At 44.0% G+C, this 24,295-nt stretch overlaps 1 long non-coding RNA gene across 4 annotated transcripts in view; it reads left to right on the top strand.

The window, feature by feature from the left end:
- The window catches only part of LOC117069462, a 94,134-nt gene that overhangs the window by 20,745 nt on the left and 49,094 nt on the right, over positions 1-24,295 (top strand). For all 4 annotated transcript variants that reach the window (XR_004431553.1, XR_004431555.1, XR_004431554.1 and 1 more), the window contains exon 2: positions 14,490-14,554. This is a non-coding gene — a long non-coding RNA (uncharacterized LOC117069462). The remainder of the gene's footprint in view (positions 1-14,489; positions 14,555-24,295) is intronic.

Below are 24,295 nucleotides of genomic sequence, written 5' to 3'. Positions count from 1 at the left end.
CGTGAGGTCAGTAAATAATATTCAGAGACTCTATGTACTTGAATGAAAAAAAAAAATCTTTATTTTTACTAACTTCTAAATGATTTTAGCGTTTCCTTGAGTAGTAATATAGGTAAGAAACTACAGTCATATTAGCAGAACTGGTGACTTTATCACTGCTATGGTTTAGATATGGTTTCTTTGGTACACTCCCCCGCAAAGAAATTGATCCCCGGTGTTGGAGGTGGGCCTTAATAGGTTTTAGGGTCATGGGGCTGAATCCCTCATGACTGGCTTGGTGCCTCCTCGAGGTAATGAGTTCTCACTCTACTAGTTCCTACGAGAGCTGATGTTAGAGCTTGGCACCTTCCCCTCTCTCTTGCTTCCTCTCTCACCACATGATTTCTAAACACCAGCTCCCCCTTGCCTCACACCATGAGTGGAGGCAGCCTGAAGCCCCCACCAGAAGCAGATTCTCATGCCATGCTTCTTGTACAGCCTGCAGAATCGTGAGCCAAATCAACCTCGTTTCTTTATAAATTACCCAGCCTCAAGTATTTCTTTATACCAACAAAAAACAGACTAAGACAGTCACCAATAGAAACTATAGATATTTTCATGTCACCTTACTGTTTTTGGTGTTATCTTGAAATATTGTGTACATTCATTACTGCTTGAAATTTACAGTAGCTATTAGGTCTGTCCCTAGAAACTGGCAGGGTTAAACTCAACTTCCAGTTGGCATCAGGTGATAGAATTACTTGCAGGTGGTTTAACACTGGACCAGACTCAATCCTTGGCTTAGGCCATCCTGAACGCATGCATATAAGCTTCTGATCCGTTTGGGGAAAGGTGAGAGTACCTATGCAGTATTTACAGCCAATGCACCTATCTTGAACACAACTCATTTTACCAGTGAAAATTAATAATCCAGCGTTTATTATGCTAGCTAACAAGCCCTCTAGTGTTAATATGAAATAAAGATGGTTGAAGTTGTAGTGGTGTCGCCATCTGGGTAGACCTTTTTTGCTTAGAGTTCTGCTTATAGTCTTTCAGATGTTATTCATTTCTGAAGAGTGCATTTCTTTTGGAAGACTCCAAATGTTAATTAACTGCTCCTAGTGTGTAGATGACATATATATCATATTAACTATGCTGAAATATTTAAAAGTAAATGATATCAATATAATGCAAATCAAGGCTGACCCAGAAGTTTGGTAGAAATTGTAGGTTATCTCACACATCCAGTGAATCCTTGTGCTTCTTTTGGGTAGCTAAACATCAAATGTCTTCTTGAATTTACAGTCGAAACCACTTGGGAAACAGCACCAGGTACATGGCCTCATGTATTAGTCTGTTCTCGCACTGCTATAAAGAATTCCTGAGACTGGGCAATTTATAAAGGAAAATGGTTGTTTTTTTGTTTTGTTTTGCTTTTTTTGAGACGGAGTCTTGTTCTGTCGCCCAGGCTGGAGTGCAGTGGCGTGATCTCAGCTCACTGCAAACTCCGCCTCCTGGGTTCACGCCATTCTCCTTTCTCAGCCTCCCGAGTAGCTGGGACTACAGGTGCCCGCCACCATGCCCAGCTAATTTTTTTTTGTATTTTTATTAGAGACAGGGTTTCACAGTGTTAGCCAGGATGGTCTCGATCTCCTGACCTCGTGATCCGCCTGCCTCGGCCTCCTAAAGTGCTGGGATTACAGGCATGAGCCACCACGCCCGGCCAGGAAAGTGGTTTAATTGACTCACAGCTCAGCATGGCTGGGGAGGCTTCAGGAAACTTAAAATCATGGCAGAAGGGAAAGCAAACACATCCTTCTACACATGGCAGCAGGGAGAAGAAGAATGAGAGCTTAGGAAAGGGGGAAGCCCCTTATAAAACAATTAGATATCATGAGAACTCACTCACTATCACGAGAATAGAATGTGGGAAGCCACCCCATGATTCAGTTACCTCCCACGGGGTCCCCCCCACCACTTGTGGGGATTATGGGAACTACGATTCAAGATGAGATTTGGGTGGGGACACAGCCAAACCATATCACTTCACATACTACTATACCCCTTGGTCAAGAGTGGACTGTCAGAGCAAGTCTGGCAAACTTTCTAATGTTGGGTCATTAGAAAAATAATTTCCTGGAGCAGGAAACCACTGCTGAATCTCTTTGCTCTTTCCTTGGAAAGAAACATTATTTCACAGAAAGACAACAGATAAATGCTGAATGGTTGCTTTCCCCTACTCTTAGCTCTATACGTTGCAAATGTCCTATTCTCAAAGATGCTAGCTCTAGCTAAATATAGCCAAGGTGTTGAGTCTAAGAGCAGGGGACGCTGATCTTTACCACTCTTGGTATCATTTTCAAACGTAAAGAGACTCGGTGCCCTTTAGCAACTAGAGACCAGGATTCAGTTTTGGCCAGAAAGAATGAAGTTATTTAAAACCTCAGCATTATTAATGCAAGAAGGGACCACAAAGAGTACTTGGTCCCTCTTCCCCACTTAACAGATGAGGAAGGAAAGGCCAAGAGAGGTACAGGGTGATCATCCCTCATCTGAAAATCTGAAATTCAAAACACTCCAAAATCTAAAACTATTTGAGTGCTGCCATGATGCTGTAAGTGGAAAATTCCACGCCTAACCCCACGTGATGGCTTGCAGTCAAAACACACGCACGCAACATGCAGTTTAAATTCATGGGGTTCTTAGTGTTTGTTTTTATTTGTAGTTTGTTTAGAAACAGGGCCACCCAGGTTGGAGTGCAGTGGCTCAATCAAAGCTCACTGCAGCCTTGAACTCCTGGGCTCAACCTCCCACATAGCTAAGACTACAGGTACATGCCACCACACCTGGCTTGTGTGTGTATGTGTGTTTTTTTTGTTTTGTTTTGTTTTTTTGATTATGCTACAGTATTTTTTACTTTTAAGCACTTATGTGTAAGTAAGTGTTAGGAAATTATTGCTGGCCATGAATGGCAGCTCAAACCTATAATCCTTGCAGTTTAGGAAGCTGAGGTAGGAGGATCACTTGAGGCCAAAAGTTCAGGACCAACCTGGAAACTATGGTAAGACTCTATCTCTACAAAAAAATTTAAACATTAGCTGGGCATGGTGATTTGCATCTGTAATCCTAGCTACTCAGTAGGCTGAGGTGGGAGAATCGTTTGAACCCAGGAGGTTGAGGTTGCAATGAGCTACGATGGCACCACTGCACTCCAGCCTGGGCAACAGAGTGAGACTCTGTCTCAAAAACAAAAAACAAAAAAAGGGAAATGATTGTTTATTGGTAGCACATAAATTCAGTCAGGAGTTATGGTGATGCCAAATAACTACAGGTTGTCCACATACATGGCTGCGATAATGATACCTTTGGTTTCTGATGGTTCAGTGTATGCAAAGTTTTTTTCAAACACAAAGTTATTATTACAATGTTTTTTTTAGAGACAGGGTCCTGTTCTGTCACCCAGGCTGGAGCACAGTGACAAAATCATAGCTCACTGTAACCTTAAACTCCTACATTCAAGGAATCTTCCCACCTCAGCCTCCTAAGTAGCTGGGACAATATGCTGGCTGTTTTACATTTTTTGTAGTGATGGGGTCTTGCTGTGTTGCCCAGGACAGTCCTGAATTCCTGGCCTTGAGCAATCTTCTTACGTAGACTTCCCAAAGCACTGAGATTACAGGTGTGTGCCACTGAGCCTGGCTCAAGCACAAAATTATTAAAAATATTGTGTAAAATGACCTTCAGGCTATGTATATATGGTATAGATAAAACATAAATAAATTTCATGTTTATTTAGACTTGGGTCTCATCCCCGTGATATCTCATTGTGGATATAGGTAAATACTGCAAAATCTGAAAAAAAAAAAAAAAAAAAAAATCCAAAACATTTCTGGTCCCAAGCATTTCAATTAAGGGATACTCAAGTTGTATTTGTTTAATGGCTACATAGCAGGCATACTGACCAGTCTGAGAGGGTCTTCCTTCAACACAAATATCCAGTTCCTGCTGAGATGAGATGGTGGGAGATTATAAAATTGTACCTTCAAAGTAAATGTGTAGCCTATATACTGGCAATAACCACTCAGAAAATGTGACACGAAAAATACCTCATTTATAGTGGCAGCAAAAATGATAAAATTCCCTGGGTAAATTTCTTCACATCATCCACAAAAACACATTCTGGATGGATTAAAGAGCTAAGGGTAAGAAAACAACAAACAAACAAACAAAAACCCACAAAGCTATAAAGTGCTAGCAGAAAAAAATAGGAGATTATTTTTATGATCTTTGAGGAGGGATGTATGACCTTCCAAAGCAAGAAACCCAAATCATAAATGAAAAGATCTATTGATATGACTGAATAAAAATGAAAAACCACTGTAAACAAAGGCAAACGACAAGCAACAGATTAACAGGAGATAGTTGCAACATTTATAACAAGCAAAGGGTTAATACCCACAATATATAAAAAAAAATTTGGCCGGGCACGATGGCTGACGCCTGTAATCCCAAGACTTTGGGAGACCGAGGCAGATGGATCACCTGAGGTCAGGAGTTTGAGACCAGCCTAGCCAACATGGTGAAACTTCTCTCTACTAAAAATACAAAATTAACCAGGCGTGGTGGCAGGCACTTGTAATCCTAGGCACGCAGGAAGCTGAGGTGGAAAAATTGCTTGAACCCAGGTGGCAGAGGTTGCAGTGAGCTGAGATGATTCCACTGCACTCCAGCCTGGGCAACAAGAGCAAAACTCCATCTCAAAAAAAAAAAAAAATTTTTTTTTTCAACGAATAAATATAAAAAACAAAATTCAATTTAAAAAAATGGACAAAGAATATGAACCGGCCAATCACATAAGAAATACAAATTTTCATTGGGCATATGAACAGATGATTTTAGGGAAATAGATTTTTAGTTGTAGTTTTCAGATCACACTCAGCTTTAGAACTCCACATCCAGGCCGGGCGCGGTGGCTCAAGCCTGTAATCGCAGCACTTTGGGAGGCCCTAACGGGCAGATCACGAGGTCAGGAGTTTGAGACCATCCTGGCTAACACGGTGAAACCCCGTCTCTACTAAAAAAAAAATACAAAAAGCTAGCCGGGCGAGGTGGCGGGCACCTGTAGTCCCAGCTACTCGGGAGGCTGAGTCAGGAGAATGGCGTAAACCCGGGAGGCGGAGCTTGCAGTGAGCTGAGATCCGGCCACTGCACTCCAGCTTGGGCGACAGAGCGAGACTCCGTCTCAAAAAAATAAAAAATAAAATAAAATAAAATAAAAGAACTCTACATCCAAACAAGAGTATTCAATCACAGGCTACATTCTCTTTGCCTTTAAAAAGTAAAACTAAAATAAAATCATAGGCAAAGGATAGTCTTCAGGGAAATGGGCTTTCCAGAAAGTTGGAAAGGTACGGGTGGAGTTATTGCTCAAGGACAGCTGGACATGTTAAGTTTATTTCAAGAGCCAGGAGAACACAAGGTTGATAACATCCCTGTAGACAGAAACATGGCTTATGTGTATAAAAGTCTTCTTAAAAGGCGGTAAAAACCCTGGGTATAGTGAGATTAAAGCATAAAAAGACTTGAACTTTTCCACATCTGCTTTGACTTCCTTTGGGTACACAGTGTGCCCCACTCTGAGGCCTGAGGACCAGGGAAAGCTGCTTGGAGACATCCACCTTTGCTCCACGCAGCCACTCCACTGCTGATACGATTTTGTATCGTCAGCGTCTTAAATCCAGACCTTAATTTTTTCTACATTGGGTGTGTGTGTTTTCTCTGTGTTCTTGTCCTGTCATCTGATAACTACCTGAAATGCTGCAACATTTATCCTAATTAATCTAAGAAATGCAAATTAAAATGTGCTACAACAAGCCTAATTAGAGTACGTCTATTTTTGTTTAATTGATCAGAGAAATATTTAAAATACTTCTAATGCCCAGTGTCGGCAAGAGGTGGGGTAAAGTACACTCTAATAAACTGTTGGTAAGGATGTTATTAATAAAATCATTTGAGGATCCAGTCCTTTTGGCAGTATCTCTTAAATACCAAATATTTGTTCCCTTTAACCTAGCAATTAAAATTCAGGAATATGCACACATTTTTTAGGCCACATGGATTTTATTGCAGCATTATTTTTGTTGAAAATCAGAAGCAACCTAAAAATGGCCATTAATAAGAAATGATGAAATTAACTACAGCATATCCATGCTGTTTTAGTTTATATTCTCTCAGAATCAGACCTTGTAAGCAGGATTCAAGTGCAAGATGTTTGGAAAGTGTAAGTAGGGAAATGGGGAAGTGATACAGGGAAGGGCAGAAAACCAATGAAGGGTATATTCTTAAGCCAGTTATAAAGATAAGCAACTAGAGTTTACTCTTTTAGGGAAACCCCAAAAACAGTATAAAGCACATGCCTCAGAATTAACCTAGCCAAGGGGTCAGAGAGCAAGAGTAGTTATACTCCTACAACTTTTAGTCATTGGCTAAAGGCTGTCTCCCAGAGGCCCATTCATTCCCAAGTACTTCCAGCCAACCATCCACTGGCAAACTAATTTCAGTGGCTGGAGGGAGCCATCTAACAATGATATGGTTTGGATTTGTGTCCCCAGCCGAATCCCATCTCGAATTGTAATCTGATATTGGGGTGTGGCCTGGTGGGAGGTGATTGAGTCATGAGGGCAGACTTCCCCCTTACTGTTCTCCTGAGAGAGTTCTCCTGAGATCTGATTGTTTTGATAGGTGTCTTGTGCTCCCTCCCTGCCACCAACTCTCTCACTCTCTCTCTCTCCTGCCACCATGATTGTAAGTTTCCTGAGGCCTCCCTAGCCATGCAGAACTGTGAACCTCTTTTGTTTATCTCAGGTAGTTCTTTATAGCAGTGTGAAAATGCACTAATATAAACATGATGGAGGGACTGGCCATTGGAAGTCAGGCTGTTATAGGTGGAAATGACAAGAGTTCCTAAAAGGATATGCACATAACAGATGGTGTCTGCTACACATGCTAACAAATACAAAGAGGACATTAAGAGGAACGAGGCATCTATGCTACCAGATGGACTAAGGAGCAAATAATTAGATATCAAATGCTTCCATTTTAGCAGTACAAATGATACATCAAGTTGTCTGTAGTGGTTATCTCAAAAAAAAGGCTGAAGGATGTGAATTTTCATTTTTATTTTATTTTTTTATTTTTATTTTTTATTTATTTTTTGAGATGGAGTCTCGCTCTGTCATCCAGGCTGGAGTGCAGTGGCACAATCTCGGCTCACTACAACCTCTACCTCCTGGGTTCAAGGGATTCTCCTGCCTCAGCCTCCCAAGTACCTGGGACTACAGGTGCCCGCCACCAAGCCCAGCTAATTTTTGTGTTTTTAGTAGAGATGGGGTTTCATCATATTGGCCAGGTTGGTCTCGAACTCCTGACCTTGTAATCCACCCACCTCGGCCTCCTAAAGTGCTGGGATTACAGGTGTGAGCCACCATGCCCGGCGTGAATTTTCGTTTTTTAGTATATACATTTTTGAGTTTTGTTTTGTTTTGTTTTTACAGTGAGCCTATAGAGTACTTTTTAAATTAAAAGAAACAATGAAAAAATGAGAAAATGTTCATGGGAAATAAGAAAAAGGCAAGGAAACGGAAAATACATTCCTTACTTTAGTCATTCCACAAATTTGTATAATGTGCCTTCTGTGCAGCAGGCTCCACATTAGGGACTAGCTACAGTGGCCAGTAAATACTTTCCTAATGGGCGTACTATGCTCAACCTAAGAGTCACCTCTTGCAAGTTCCTGGCATTGGTGGAAAGTTAGGATTTTTACCCCTTGAAACAGTAATGCCATTCCCAAAGCTTCTGAAGCTAAATGTTTATACTTTTGGGGGGTTTCTAGGTCCAGTTAAAAGGGAAAAGAGCGCAAAGCTTCAGAATACATGTGAATTTGCTTTAAAGAGTTGAAATCACTATGTACATAGTAAGTTGTGATTGTTTTCATATGCATCCTGAACAGAAGTGAAGTGTTCATTGACAAATAAAAAGGGTGGTGGCTTTTTTATCCATTGAGAATTTTAACTGTATTTTCCAGGTACAGTTCATAAGTGTTTGTGCTATGTGTTAGCAAATTCTTCTTCTTATTATGTTTTGAGGCAGGGTCTCTGTTGCCCAGGCTGGTGTGCAGTGGCATGATCTCAGCTCACTGCAACCTCCACTTCCTGGGTTCAAGTGATTCTCCAGCCTCAGTCTCCCAAGTAGTTGGGACCACAAGCACAAGCCACTATGGCCGGCTAATTTTTATATTTTTTGTCGAAATGAGGTTTAGCCATGTTGCCCAGGCTGGTCTTGAACTCCTGAAGTCAAAGTTATCAGCTCACCCTGACCTCCCAAAATGCTAGGATTACAGGCATGAGCCACCACACCCAGCCAGCAAATTCTTTCTGGAAAAAAAAAAAAAATCTGTATTTCCCTTTCCTGAAATTAAAGATGCCAACTCTGTGGAAAACAAGAATGCACATGGAGAGGCCCTTTTAGTTCTCAAACATTGACCTCTACTTTTGTTATTTCCTGTTGAAAACCTAAGAATTTATTATTATTATTTTTTTAAACATAGTCTCACTCTGTCACCCAAGCTGGAGTGCAGTGTCATGATCTCAGTTCACTGCAACCTCCACCTCCCAGGTTCAAGCAATTTTCCTGTCTCAGCCTCCTAAGTAGCTGGGACTATAGGCACACACCACCATGCCTGGCTAATTTTTGTATTTTTAGTAGAGAAAGGGTTTTACCATATTGGTCAGGCTGGTCTTAAACTCCTGACCTCAGGTGATCTGCCCACCTCAGTCTCCCAAAGTGCTGGGATTACAGGTGTGAGCCACCGCACCCAGCTGAAAACCTTAAGAATTTAAGAGAGGGCGGCAAGGCACGGTGGCTCACGTCTGTAATCCCAGTACTTTGGGAGGCTGAGGCAGGCAGATCACCTGAGGTCGGGAGTTCGAGACCAGCCTGACCAATATGGTGAAACCCCTTCTCTACTAAAAATACAAAATTAGCCAGGCAGGGTGGTGCATGTCTGTAATCCCAGCTACTCGGGAGGCTGAGGCAGGAGAATCACTTGAACCCGGGAGGCAGGGGTTGCAGTGAGCCAAGATCACACCATTGCACTCCAGCGTGGGCAACAAGAGTGAAACTCTGTCTCAAAAGAAAAAAAAAAAAAGGGGGGGGCATCTGTGTGGCCTTGTGTGAATTGCTTCAACCTCTTTGCTCTTCAGCCTCCTCATTCAGAAGGCAGAGATAATAGTGGACACTCAGAGGGATGTTAGAGGACCAAAGGGGAAAGTGGAGGGCACAATGCAGAGCCCAGAGCAAGTGCTCAATTTGTGTTGGTCCTGTACTTTCCTGCTGGCAAGAACCCCTTCATGACCTCAGTGAACAACTATCAAAAAAGCTGCTGAATGAGTATTGCCCCAACCTTCTGATGACACCTCTGTGGCAGACAGACTCGAAGGTGACCACAGATGACTTCCTGTCTCCTCGTGTTCACACCTCTGTGTAATCCCCTCCCCTTAAACCACAGGTAGAACCTGTGACTTCCAAACGTAAAGGGGTATCACTCCCTTAATTAGGTTACATCACATGGCAAGGCAAAGGGATTTTGCATTGTAACTAAGGTCTCAAATCAGTTCATTTTGAGTTCATAAAAAGGGAGATTATCCTGGGCAGGCCTGGTTTAGTCAGGAGAAAGCCCTTTAAAGAGTGACTAGGACCTCCCTAAGTCAGAGAAACTCTCCCCATTGTCAGCCTTGAGGATATAAGCTGCCATGTGGTGAGAGGACCTAACAGAGAGGGCAACATGGCAATGAACAGTAGGCAGCCCCTAGAAGCTGACAGTAGCCAGCAAGCAAACTGAGATCTCAGTCCTATAGCTGCAAAGAGATGAATTCTACCAACAACCAGAGGGATCTTGGTAATATATCCTTCCCCCACTGAGCTTCTGATGAGACTGCAGCCCCCTAGCCAATGCCCTGACTAGTGAGATCCTGAAAGCAGAGAACCCAGCTGATCCACAGAAATGGTGAAATAATAAATGTGTGTTGTTTTAAGCTCTAAGCTGTACAACTTGTTATGCAATAGTAGGAAACAAATACAATCTTCCCCAGCTCTTCTGCTTAATATTAAGCTGATAATAAAACAGATTAAGGACCAGGCTCAGTGGCACATGCCTGTAATCCCAGCACTTTGGGAGGCCAAGGCGGGTGGATTTCTTGAGGTCAGGAGTTCAAGACCAGCCTGACCAACATAGTGAGGCCCCGTCTCTATTAAAAGTACAAAAATTAGCTGGGCATGGTGGCAGGCGCCTGTAGTCCCAGCTACTTGGGAGGCTGAGGCAGGAGAATCGCTTGAACCTGGGAGGCAGAGGTTGCAGTGAGCCAAGATTGTGCCACTGCAATCCAGCCTGGGCGACAAAGTAAGACTCCATCTCAAAACAAACAAACAAGGATTAAAAGGTTGATGAGGATAATGAAAGAATAGAAGGAGAAGAAGGAAGATAAATAGGAAAATTTTATTGAATACTTATTATGCATCAGGCACATTAGTTAAGGTGCTGAAAGAAGATAAATGGGACACTCCAATGGTAAAGTGAAGATAATTTAACATAGGGACTATATGCAGAAGAGTGCATAGGGTTAGGGTGCTCAACAAGGAGTGCTGAGGCCATTAGTGTCTCTAGGTCTGAAAGGGTAAGAGGAGAGAGCAGAGATAATGGGACCCTTACGGAGCTTCTTTGAGGGAGAGGGCTGCCTGACAGTGGCTGGGGATGGAAGTAGAGGTATGCAGCCTCTGTTGAAATGGTGACCTAGCATTGTGAAAGCCAGGGGAATAAACACCCTTGGCTCTTTCTTATCCTTCTGAGCAGCCAATGTCTTCTGCTCCTCTGTCTTAGCTCCTTTGGATGAATCCAACTAGAAGCCAGAGGGCAAAGAACACTGGGTGATACAGTCTTTGAGGTTGGTCTCTTAGGGCACAGAGCAGGGATGAAGAAATGGATAGAGAATGGAACTGGAAGGGCAAGTGGAGAGTGATGAAACTTCATGGATTAGCTCACTGATTTTCATGACTTTTGGCACGTGAAGATTGAAGCACAGCAATGTTAAGTAACTTGCCCAAGGTAAGATAACTAAGAGGTGGTAGAAGCAAGCTTGGAACCCAGGCAGATCTAGCCCCAGAGCCTGGACTCTTGACCACTACAAATACAGTTCTCAGGACCCCTTGTCTCTGCTGCCTTTCTATTCTAGGTTTTCCTTTGAAGCCAGACAATCCCTTCTACTGTCAGCGGCAGTGCATGCCTGGCACCTCTTTCTTCTCAGTGTCTGGCCACATTCACATTGTCCAAGTCAAGTGCTAGCATCTTGCTTGTGGTTGACAAGAATGGAACCTCTATCATCAATATGTGTGACCAGATGAGAAAAGAAACAAGCCTTTTCTCATGCGATTTCCAGCCTAGTTGTTCGGGACCAACAAGATCAGAACTCTTCAATGTTTTAAGAACCATGAAGCACAGCCTTTGACATTTCCTCCCAGGCATCCCCACATTTCTTCAAAGTGTTTGTTCACACCTGTCAGGCGGGCAGGAGAGGGAGCGAGAAAGCCATCTGCGGATATTTGCAGCCCTCACTTTCATCGGCAAAGCCTCCCCCTCTGAAGACATGATGAATTCAGCTATTTTGGGAGCAGGGATTATAGATGTGACCCACCTGGCCCAGCTCTGAGTAACTGCCTAGAATTCTTGACAATAGCAAAAAGAAAGGAGAATGAAAGTTAGAAAACAACAACAACAACAACAAAAACACAAAAAAAACCCTCTTAGTATAGTTCACTAACCTGCCAAATGCTTGATTGGCTTCTTTATAGGTCCGCAGCTCACTTTCTTCCAGAAAATGTCCCAGGAGAATAGCAAGGATATGGGATCTGGGGAGATGGAGGTCTTGGTTCTGGTCCCAGCTCTGCCATATATTAGCAGTGTGACCTTGGGCAAGTCATTCATCCAGCAAACATTTATTGAGGGCTTTATCCATTGAATCATGGAAATGAAAGGGACAATTCCTGCCTTCAGTGAGTGCACAGAAAATTGAGTAGAAAAAGACATAAGTAAGTAACTATATCACACGGTGGTAAGCACTAAGACAGAGGTCCCATGAGAGAAGCCTAGAGGAGGGGTACCTAGCTGAGCCTGAAGGTGTGGTCAGGAAGTCTCCTAACCTCTCTGAGTTTCAGTTCCTCAGCTGTAAAATAGGGAGCTTTTATATATTTGTGAAGGGAGCTGATAGAATGAAATGTACTTCGTCTCCCAAATGAATCCCCTTCAGTGACTCGCACCTGTTTCTGTTTGTGGAAAGAAAGCCCATCACTGATCCCTACTATCCCTCCACTCGGAACTCTTTTTTTTTTTTGAGGCAAGATCTCACTCTGTCATCCAGGCTGGAGTGCAGCGGCATGATCTCGACTTACCTCAACCTCTGCCTCCCAAGCTCAAGCAATTCTCGAGCCTCAACCTCCCGAGTAGCTGGGATTACAGGCACGCGCCACCACCGCCTGGCTAATTTTTGTATTTTTAGTAGAGATGAGGTTTCGCCATATTGGCCAGGCTGGTCTTGAACTCTTGACCTCAAATGATTCACCTGCTTTGGCCTCCCAAAGTGCTGGGATTACAGGTGTGAGCCACCGTGCCTGGCCACACTCAGGACTCTTTTGAGAAAAGGTTCTTGCCTCTCCCTGCTCCTACCTCAGTTCCCGCCCCCCCACCCCCCGCCACACTATGTACTTTCTTGGCTACCCATATGATCCAGATTTATTTATTTATTTATTTATTTATTTTTGAGACGGAGTCTGGCTCTGTCGCCCAGGCTGGAGTTCAGTGGCCGGATTTCAGCTCACTGCAAGCTCCGCCTCCCGGGTTTACGCCATTCTCCTGCCTCAGCCTCCCGAGTAGCTGGGACTACAGGCACCCGCCACTTCGCCCGGCTAGTTTTTTGTATTTTTTAGTAGAGACGGGGTTTCACCGTATTAGCCAGGATGGTCTCGATCTCCTGACCTAGTGATGCGCTCGTCTCGGCCTCCCAAAGTGCTGGGATTACAGGCTTGAGCCACCGCACCCGGCCATGATCCAGATTTATTAAATACTTTCCATGTAAATGTGCTAAACTGAGAGAGATGAGATTTACTGTATTGGGAGAGGCAGGGAGCTGCTGGGCAAAAGGGATCAAAACTCAACTGGGGCAAAACAAAGAACAAAGAGGAGAGGTGAGATTCGACAGGAGGAGGACCAGGGAAGCTGGAGGCAAATTAGACCAGTTCCTGGTAGAATCCTGACCTGTGCCCAGATAGGAACATAGGAAATACCTTGACAGGTCCAGAAGTTCAGGACTGTTTGACACTACATGAGGAGGAAGAAAAACCAGCAGAACCGTTTCTTTTTGGCGGCCAGATTCGTTTAGCAAAAGCTCTGTCTTCTTAAGGGAACAAAATCAAAATGAAATTAAGAAGAGAACACAGACTTCTTAGATAATTAGGAAGATGATACCACTGCTTGCAAAGGCATATGCTTTCCTTCAAAGGCAAATCAAAAAGTGCATTTCTCGTTCATTAATGCCTGCAGGCACTCACTCACTTAGTGCTGGGCACTGTGTGGAATACAAAATTGTACAAGACTCAGCTCTTGCCTTCAATTTTATCCTAGTAAGCTTTTCAATATAATAGTTTAAAATTTTTTTTGTAGAGATGGGGATCTTGCTATGTTGCCCAGGCTGGTCTCAGACTCTTGGGCTCAAATGATCCTCCTGCCTTGGCCTTCTGAAGTGCTGGTATTACAGGCATGAGCCACCATACCTGGCCGTAGCAAACATTTATTGAGCATCGCCCTGTGTCAGACACTGGGCTCCATCCCAGGATTTAAAACTAAATAGCCAGGTGTGGTGGCTCATGCTGGTAATCCCAGCCCTTTGGGAGGCTGAGTGAGCGGATCACCTGAAGTCAGAAGTTCGAGACCAGCCTGGCCAACATGATGAAACCTTCTCTGTACTAAAAATACAAAAATTAGCCAGGCATGGTGATGCATGCCTGTAATCCCAGCTACTCGGGAGGCTGAGGCAGGAGAATCACTTGAACCTGGGAGGTGGAGGTTGCAGTGAATTGAGATTACTTGGGCGATAGAGTGAGACTCTGTCTGAAAAAAAGGAAGGAAAGAAGGAAGGAAGAAAGAAAGGAGAAAAATAATAGAGCACAATTTCTTACTTTAAGGAGAAACTGGTGGATTCACTAATAAAATGTCTTCACACTTCTAATATTCTAAACATTGACTTGAACAGATATGATTCTTGCCTGTGATTCTGTCAATTTTCTGGCCTTGTTGGGAGAATAAATCCTCTGAATTTATTCTAGAGGCCTGGCAGTCCAGCTCTGAGCTCACGGTAGTTGTGACTGAGAGAGAAAAAATGGTCTGTTTCCCTATCTCTCCCCTACAGGTCTAACAATGCACCTGGCTGGATCAGGAACATCCACTTTTTCTCCAAATGAAAGGTTACACACAGTGAGTCATTTTTCTAGCTTTTTAAAAAGCTTGATTCAACCCTCTAATTTCCCACCTTTCTCTTCCAGCTGCCTTGTTTAATAATTAGGCTGTTTAATACATGCATTTGATGAGGAGGAGCGGGAGGAGGATGGTGATTGTTAGGGCTTACAAGTCCCTGGGGAATGCACCAGTGTCCTCCGCCAGAGTCACTATATTCTGGATTGTTCCCTGGGCATCTTGTTGAGTGAAAAGGCCAGAGGCCCTTCCTGCTTTCAGGTCCAGGTTTGACTGACCTTGGGTCATTCTTTCCTTAAGGGCCCTGCCGAGAAACCAGGTTTGGTTCTTAACTCTTAACTTCCTTTGGTTCTGCTCCTAGTTTAGCTTTCATTTTTCTTACTTGGAGCTTTTACTAACAGCAGATGACCACTACTTTTCAAGTACCTGCCGGGTTTGGAAGGTAGAGAGCAAACTAGACTGGGTGAGGTGAGAAAAATCATCCAGGCCAGCATGTGACAATGCAGAAGGGTCAAGAGGCCTCACTGGTGAAGCACATTTCAGTAGGAAGGCACGCAAGGCATGGACTTCAGGAAAGGAAGTGGTGGGAATCTACCCATAGATGAGAAAGAAACAGACAGCGAGACAGGTGGAGCTGGAGACAGACAGACACACATATACGGGGGCCAGCGGGGAGGAGAGGAGAGAGACGGATGTTCACAGTGACAAGCTACACAGCCTGAGGGAAAAAGGAGTCACAGAGATGTGGGTTCAGATTTCAGCTCCGCCATTTACTAGCTCTATGTGACTTGCATATTACTAAGCAGGTCACTTAGCCTTCTCTAGCTTCTGTTTCCTTATCTATAAAATAGAGGTAATAATACCTATCTGGCACAGTCATTGTGAGAACTACTCATAAAATATGCCAAGTCACTTGCATACAATAGACCCTCAATTAGTGGCAACTGTAGTTATTTTTGGAGTACTTTTTATGTTCTAAGTACTTAGCTAAGTTTGGGGGATATGGGTAGAAAGTGTGGTGTGACAAATAGGAATATCCAATGAATGGTCCCAAGAGCTCTTTTTGGGGTTGCCTGGCAATGGGCTAACTTCCTCTTTCCCCAAGAGAAGAGGCTGGCTGTGCCCAACTGCAACTTCCTCTGGTACCAGGAGAGCTGAAGACACTAGCTGGGCATTTCATAGCACTTCCTTAAGCTGTTGGCCCGTAAGCTCATGCTGATTAGTGTCTGAACCCTGAAATACTTACCCCACAACAGCAAAGACCCTCTCAAATTGACCTATGAAAAGGAAGAGCCACCAGGGGTCCCTTCTCAGATGTTTGATGGTGCACCCAGCTGCACCCTAAAAGGCCCACCTGTGTGCAGGATCAAGGGAGAGCAGAGGACCTGGGTACTTGCACGTTTCTTGAGTTTTACCTGCCAACATCAATTAGCTTTTGTCTTAAATATACTTTATGGCTAGGTGCAGTGGCTCATGCTTGTAATCCCAGTGCTTTGAGAGACCAAGGCAGGAGGTTTACTTGAGGCCAGAAGTTCAAGACCAACCTGGGAAATATAGCAAGACCCCACCTCTACAAAAAAAAAATTTAAAAACTAGCTGGGTATGGTGGTGTGTGCCTCTAGTCCCAGCTACCTGGGAAGCTGAGGTGGAAGGATCACTTGAGCCCAGGAGCTCAAGGCTGCAGTGAGCCATGATCAAGCCACTGCATTCCAGCCTGGGTGACAGAGCAAGACCCTCTGTGTTTTCAGTTATCAAATAAACTAATATTTCTTTGTAAGACCATATTGAAGGGTTTCCCTGACTGAGACATGTTCTGGAGAACTTCAGTACCGCCACTATTTACTGATGGCTCATGATCATAGAACATCATGATAAGGTTTGTGTACAACTGAATCAATTAAGACCATGGATCTGAGTGTACTTTACAAACTGTAGGGTGCTGTACTAATGTTAGCCAACAAAATGTCATGTCGGCCGGGCGTGGTGGCTCACATCTGTAATCCCAGCACTTTGGGAGGCCGAGGTGGGATGATCACGAGGTCAGGAGTTCAAGACTAGCCTGACTAACATGGCAAAACCTCATCTCTACTAAAAGTACAAAATTAGCTGGGCACAGTGGTGCATGCCTGTAATCCCAGCTACTCAGGAGGCTGAGGCAGGAGAATCGCTTGAACCCGGGAAGCGGAGGTTGCAGTGAGCTGAGATCACACCATTGTACTCCAGCCTAGGCGATAGAGCAAGACTGCGTCTCAAAAAAAAAAAAAAAAAAAAAAGTCTAATGTAGTATGAGGACTACATTTATACAGAAGTAGGTTGAATGGTTCTCACAGTGTTTTGTTTTTTTTTTTTTTTTTTTTTTTTTTTTTGAGGTGGAGTCTCGCTCTGTCGCCCAGGCTGGAGTGCAGTGGCGCAATCTCGGCTCACTGCAAGCTCCGCCTCCCGGGTTCATGCCATTCTCCTGCCTCAGCCTCCCAAGTAGCTGGACTACAGGCGCCCGCCACCTCGCCCGGCTAGTTTTTGTATTTTTAGTAGAGACGGGGTTCACCATGTTAGCCAGGATGGTCTCGATCTCCTGACCTCGTGATCCGCCCGTCTCGGCCTCCCAAGTGCTGGGATTACAGGCTTGAGCCACCGCGCCCGGCCTCTCACAGTGTTTTTGCTCAATACCTAGGGAGATATTTTGCACTCTGAAACAGTGGAAGAGTAAATGCTGAGGCTAATATCGTAGGTTGCTGTGTCTGCTGTCAAGTGCCCACCATGGAATGAGCCTTTATAATGCCTCAGTGTCCTTTTGCCTCTGAGTGCCTCTGGCATCTAGCAACTTCTGTCTCCCAAACCACTCAGGTGATTAATCTGAGGTTTCCTAACCACATGGATTTCACCAAACCGCCAGATCCTACCTGCAATGGGAGCAGAAATTCCTCCCAGTTTCTCCCTAGGCATCCAGGGTCTGAGTGCAGCTCTCCCTGCCACATAAGGAGGGTTGACTTGGTGGACAATATGGGAACAAGTATAGCATCTCCTTTGCTCCTTAAAACACCCCTGAACTTAACATTTTACTTCTCTCTGCTTCAGCTGACAGCTTGAGAAAAACCAAATTGGTGGTTGGCTGGTTGGGTTTTTCTTCAACCTAACAACAAGCCTGACTTAGAACTATTCATTCTTCAGCTCCCGATACTGTGTGTCTACAGATAAACAGGCATATATATTATCAACTTTTGTTTACTTCTCCCCAAATGGAAGTCCATTAATTTCCCAAAATATTTTACAGAATGACTTGCCTGTTGCCAGCATTGGGAGGATAAATTAATTCTTAGTCCCGAGATGTTTAAGTTGGAAAATAATGGGAAATAGAAGAAATAGAAGGACTGAGATGACTCATTTATTTCAGATGCTCACCCTAAACTACTTCAGAAATGCCAGCCGTGAATTAAAAGCTGAATTCTAGAAGAATGACCTAAATCACACTTTACCAGAGAGACTCTTTAGTTCCTTAGCAAAAATTGCACTTTATGTCTAGAATGGAAGAGGTTGATGATGGCTTGAGTCAAGTAGCATGAACTTAACTCCATCTGATCTGGGGATAAGGAATCAATATTGTCTCTCTAGAGAGGGCAGAAACCTCTTTAGAAGAAGATAAAGGGAAGCCACAGTCAAGTACAAGATACTGACATCCTGAGTCAGGCACCGTGGCTCACACCTGTAATTCCAGCACTTTGGGAGGCCAAGGCAGGCGGATCACTTTTGGTCAGGAGTTCGAGACCAGCCTGGCCAACATGGTGAAACCCCATCTCTACTAAAAATACAAAAATTAGCCAGGCATGGTGGCAGGCACCTGTAGTCCCAGCTATTCGGATGGCTGAGGCAGGAGAATCACTTGAGAACTCCAACCTGGGTGACAGAGCAAGATACTGTCTCAAAAACAAAAACAAAAAAATTAAAAGATTAGCCTGGCTTGGTGGTGTGTGCCTCTAGTCCCAGCTACTCAGGAGATCGAGACAGGAGGATTGCCTGAGCCCAGGAGGTTGAGGCTGCAGTGAGCCCGGTCACGTCACTGCGCTCCAGCCTGGGCAACAAAGCGAGACTTTGTTTCAAAAACAACAAAAAAAAGACACTGACATCCTATAATATGTTAGTGCTGAGAAAGAGAGAAGGAGAGCTGGCTTGGGAAAAGAGCAAAGATCTTTTTTGCTCAGTGAATCACAGGTCAAACCTGCTCCCCTGTTTATTCTGCAGTGATCCTCCTAACTTAATTTTCCCTAGGTACAAATGAGGTGGCCCTACAGAGACACATTAACTGATTTTTCTATAAAGTGATCTGAAGGCTAAGGATCTCAGGATGCAACAGATAGTAAAGCCTAGGATTATGATTTAGGCAAAAATCAGAAAGAATACTCAGGTAAAGGAAGAGAAGTTTCTTGGCCGGGCACAGTGGCTCATGCCTGTAATCCCAGCACTTTGGGAGGCTGAGGCGGGTGGATCACCTGAGGTCAGGAGTTCGAGACCAGGCTGGCCAACAGAGGCAAAACCTGTCTCTACTTAAAAAAAAAATACAAAAATTAGCCAGGTGTGGTGGCAGTTGCCTGTAATCCCAGCAACTCGGGAGGCTGAGGCAGGAGAATGGTGTGAACCTGGGAGGCGGAGCTTGCGGTGAGCCGAGATCGCGCCACTGCACTGCAGCCTGGGCGACAGAGTGAGACTCCATCTCAAAAAAAAAAAAAAAAGGAATAGAAATTCTCTTTGTTGAAAGTTAATAAGAATTCATATTTGACTAGCTACTGCAGGGAAGCAACTAATCTTACAACATAATAGATGTTGTTAATAATGTTCATTACCTCCTTGGATGCCACCAATAAATGACTTTCAATTTTATACATGTATTGTCCAAGTTGTAAATTTGGTCTTGGAATTAACTGGTGGTAAAGCCTTGGAAAGCTTAATAAGGGAAGTTGTTTACTTTGTGTATAAATAAGAGAAAGCTTTGAAGGAATGAAGATTATTATGTGGGAACACGAACTGGCATAGTCATTATGGAGAACAGTATGGAGTTTCCTCAAAAAACTACAAATCAAACTTCCATATGATCCAGCAATCCCCCTACTGGGTATATACTAAAAGGATATGAAATCAACATATTGAAGAGTCATCTGCACCCCCATATTTACTGCAGTGCTATTCATAATAGCCAAGATGGGGAGTCAACCTAGGTGTCCAACAACAGATGAATGGGTAAAGAAAATGTGGTATATATACACAATAAAATACTCTTCAGCCATAAAAGGATAAAATCCTGTCATTTGCAGCAACATGGATGGAATGGAGGACATTGTGTTAAGTGAAATAAGCCAGATAACTTGAACAGAAAGTTAAACACCACATGTTCTCATCCATATGTGGAAACTAAAAAAGGTTGATTTTATGGAAGTAAAAAGTAGAACAGAGGATAGCGGGAAGGGGGTATAGGGAGAGATTTGTAAAGCATACAAAATTACAGCTAGATAGGAGGAATAAGTTGGAATAAATTCTAGTGTTCTACAGCATTATAGGGTGACTATAGTTAACACTAGTATGTTATATAGTTTCAAATAACTCAAAGAGGATATTGAATGTTCCCAACACGAAGAAGTGATAAATGTTTGATTAGCCAGGTTGTGGTGAATGCATATAGTCCTAGCTACTCTGGAGGCTGAGGTGGGAGGATGACTGAAGTCTGGGAGTTTGAGGTTATAGTGAACTATAAACTGTGATCAAGCTACTGTACTCCATCCAGCCTGGGCAACAGAGCAATACCTTGTCTCTAAGCCAAAAAAGATAAATGTTCAAGATGATGGATATGCTAATTACCCTGATCTGCTGATCACTATGTGTGTATTGAAATATCACTATGTGTCCCATAAATATGTAGTGTTGTGTGTGTCAGTTAAAAATGATTTTTGGCCAGGCGCGGTGGCTCACGCCTATAATCCCAGCACTTTGGGAGGCCAAGGTGGGCGGATCACCTGAGGTTGGGAGTTTGAGACCAGCCTGACCAACATGGAGAAACCCCATCTCCACTAAAAATACAAAATTAGCTGGGTGTGGTGGCACATGCCTGAAATCCCAGGTACTCAGGAGGCTGAGGCAGGATAATCGCTTGAACCTGGGAGGAGGAGGTTGTGGTGAGCCGAGATCACGCCATCGCACTCCAGCCTAGGCAGCAAGAGCGAAACCCCATCTCAAAAAAACAAACACAAAAAAGATTTTTAATAAAAAAAAACTTATAAAAGGAAGAGAGAAGAGACAAGGAGAGAGAGAAGAGGAGGGAGGGGGAGAGAGAGAGGAGGGAGGGAAGGGGAGACAGAGAGAGAGACAGTGAGAGTGTATGTGTGTGTGTGTGTGTGTGTGTGTGTGTGTGTGAAAGTCTAAACCTAACCTAACCTAACCTTGGGGTGGTGACTTAGGTGGGCTCCCTGAGAGCAGCATTATGTTGGTGAGGGTGGTCTTGGGGTCGGGACTGGTCCTTAGCCTTGCAGATGTAGGATCTCCATTTTATTAGTATACCTGGCAGCAGTAGGCTCTAGTAGGGTTGATAGAAAAATACAGAGTGCACAGTAAAATTTGAATCTTAGATAAACAATGAATAATTTTTAGTATAAGTGTATCCCATGTGATATTTGTTTTGTTTTAGAGACAGAGTCTCTCTTTGTCGCCCAGGCTGGAGTGCAGTGCTGCAACTGCCGCTCACTGCAACCCTGAGAACTCCTGGGATTAGGAGATCCTCCTACCTCAGCCTCCCAAACAGCTGAGATTACATATATGTGCCACCATGCCCAGCTGCTAATTTTTAAAATTTTTTGTAGAGACAGGGTCTCATTATGTTGTCCAGGCTGGTCCAGAACTCCTGGCCTCAAGCGATCCTCCTGACTCAGCCTTCCAAAGTGCTAGTATTACAGGCATGAACCACTGTACTTGGCCCCAATATTTGTATTTTTATTTGCTAATCTGACAACCCTATCTAGGAAGCATCCATTAATGAACTCACCAGAGACTTATTTGTAAACCAGAACACCAATGTGTGGGTTTACAGGGCAGGGCACACCTTTCAACAGAGCAGAGCCTTTGTGCCTACTATTTGCACCTCTCTCCTTTAGGTGTTTGGAAAACCAAGTTTGTCATTGGTGAATTTCAAATTGTAGTAAAGCAAGTTGAGTAGCTTCATGGGCTATGCATCCAGGCCACAGTAGAACATAGGAACTCTGGATGTTTGACTGCAGGGACACCACTCAGAACCTGGAATAACAATTCAGTCTAACAGACACAGTGGCTTTCTTCCCTAGACAGTGTTACAATAATGCTGGGCTTCCACTCCCCCTTTTCAATATTTATTTATTTATTTTTGTTATTATTATTTTTTGAGACAGAGTCTCACTCTGTCACCCAGGCTGGAGTGCAGTGGTTCCATCTCTGCTCACTGCAAACTCTGCCTCCTAGGTTAAAGCAATTCTCCTGCCTCAGCCTACCAAGTACCTCGGATTACAGGCACCCATCACCATGCCTGGCTAATTTTTGTATTTTTAGTGGAGACAGGTTTCACCATGTTGGCCAGGCTGGTCTCAAACTCCTGACCTCAAGTGATCCACCCTCCTCAGCCTCCCAAAGTGCTGGGATTATAGGCATGAGCCATTGCGCCGGCCTCAATATTTAATTTTCAATTTTTTAATGTCACTCAAAACTCCTTGTAAACACACTGCCATTTTAAAGATATCTGCTGATTAAATCTATTTCATATTGATGGTTGTGCTACTTTTTTTTTTTTTTGAGACGGAGTCTCTCTCTATCGCCCGGGCTGGAGTGCAGTGGCCGGATCTCAACTCACTGCAAGCTCCGCCTCCCGGGTGTACGCCATTCTCCTGCCTCAGCCTCCCGAGTAGCTGGGACTACAGGCGCCTGCCACCTCTCCTGGCTAGTTTTTTTGTATTTTTTAGTAGAGACGGGGTTTCACCGTATTAGCCAGGATGGTCTCGATCTCCTGACCTCGTGATCCGCCCGTCTCGGCCTCCCAAAGTGCTAGGATTACAGGCTTGAGCCACCGCGCCTGGCAATGATTGTGCTACTTTTTAGGGAGCCTTACTACGTCTTGCTCATCTTGCAGAGTTTCGGGAATCTTGATAGTTCTAATAATTAGCAGGCATTAATTTTATGAGATAGTTTCAGATATGTAGGAATACATCTTTGATTTGCTAAAACAGAACATAATTTTGATCTTAGACTCTCATTCTGTGTAATGCAGAAAAATTAATCCAGTAGGAATTTCATTCATACTCATCCTCTCTCCCTTGATCACCTTTAGCTGGAATCTCAATTGCAGGAGAGTGGGAAGCGGGGACCCATGTAACACCTTATGCTCTGAGTTGGTAGCTCCAGAGATGGGGAACAGCTCATCTCTGGGCATCCAAAGATACTAGCATAGCCCTGTGTTGTCCTCTAAGGCAGCTGCATGCCCATCTAGTTTGCTCAACCCATGCTGCTCTTGACAAAGGGTAAAACTCTGTAAACTATTTGAAGAGATTTATTCTGAGCCAAATACTAGTGACCAATGGCCCATGACACAGCCCTCAGGAGATCCTGAGAATGTGTTCCCAAGGTGGTCAGGCTATAGCTTGGTTTTATACACTTTAGGGAGACATAAGATACCAATCAATACATTAAGATGTATATTGGTTTGGTTCAGAAAGGACAACTAGAAGCAGGGGCTTCTAGGTCATAGGCAGATTCAAAGATTTTCTGTTTGGCAGTTGGTTGAAAGAGTTATCATCAATAGAAAGGAATGTCTGGGCATGGTGCAATGGCTCGTGCCTGTAATCCCAGCACCGTGGGAGGCTGAGGTGGGCAGATCGCTTGAGCTCAGGAGTTCAAGACCAGCCCGGGCAACATGATGAAATGCCATCTCTACAAAAAATACAGAAATGAACTGGGGTGGTGGCTCATGCCTGCAATCCCAGCTACTCAGGAAGCTGAGGCAGGATAATTGCTTGGGCCCAGGAAGCAGAGGTTGCAGTGAGTGAGACTGCGCCACTGCACTCCAAACTGGGTAACAGAGCAAGATCCTGTCTCAGAAAAAAAGAATGCCTGGGTTAGGATAAGGGGTTGTGGAGACCAAGATTTTATCATGCAGGTGAGGCCTCCAGGCAGCAGGCTTCAGAGAGAATAGACTGTAAATGTTTGTCAGTCTTAGTATGTTAACAAGTCTTAAGGTCTATGCTGATGTTAATGCTGGTCAGCTTTTCCTGAATGCCCAAAGGGAGGAGGGTATAATGAAGCATGTCCGACCCCCCTTCCCATCATGGTCTGAACTAACTTTTCAGGTTAACATTGGAATGCACTTTGCCGAGATGAGGAGGTCCATTCAAGTGGCTGGGGGCTTAGAATTTTTGGTTTGCTCTGCCATCCATCATTGTTCCTCCATGGCATGACCACTTTGAGCTGCCAGCTCTCCCTCTCAGCTCACTTCTGAGCACTTCTCAGGGCATGACGGTGGGGCAGTCCAACTACTTTCCCACAGCTACCACAGCCAGAAACAAGGCTGTCACTGAGCTCTTTCCCTCATCATCTGAACAACCATCTCTGCTCTGTTGACCCCATATCACTGTAGCATAAGCAAATCTGTGGGGTCAGCTGCCCTCCCTAGGTAGGAAGTAGATACAAGTTTCCTCTGCTCTTAGTTTCCTCAAGGCTTATCATTGTGTTCTACTTGCCAGCCAGAGT

This window comes from Trachypithecus francoisi, unplaced genomic scaffold, assembly GCF_009764315.1.
Source record: "Trachypithecus francoisi isolate TF-2019V2 unplaced genomic scaffold, Tfra_2.0 Lachesis_group3, whole genome shotgun sequence".
Classification (NCBI taxonomy): domain Eukaryota; kingdom Metazoa; phylum Chordata; class Mammalia; order Primates; family Cercopithecidae; genus Trachypithecus; species Trachypithecus francoisi.
The sequence above is the reverse complement of the archived record's forward strand: the minus strand, read 5'-3'. Positions and strand labels throughout refer to the sequence as shown.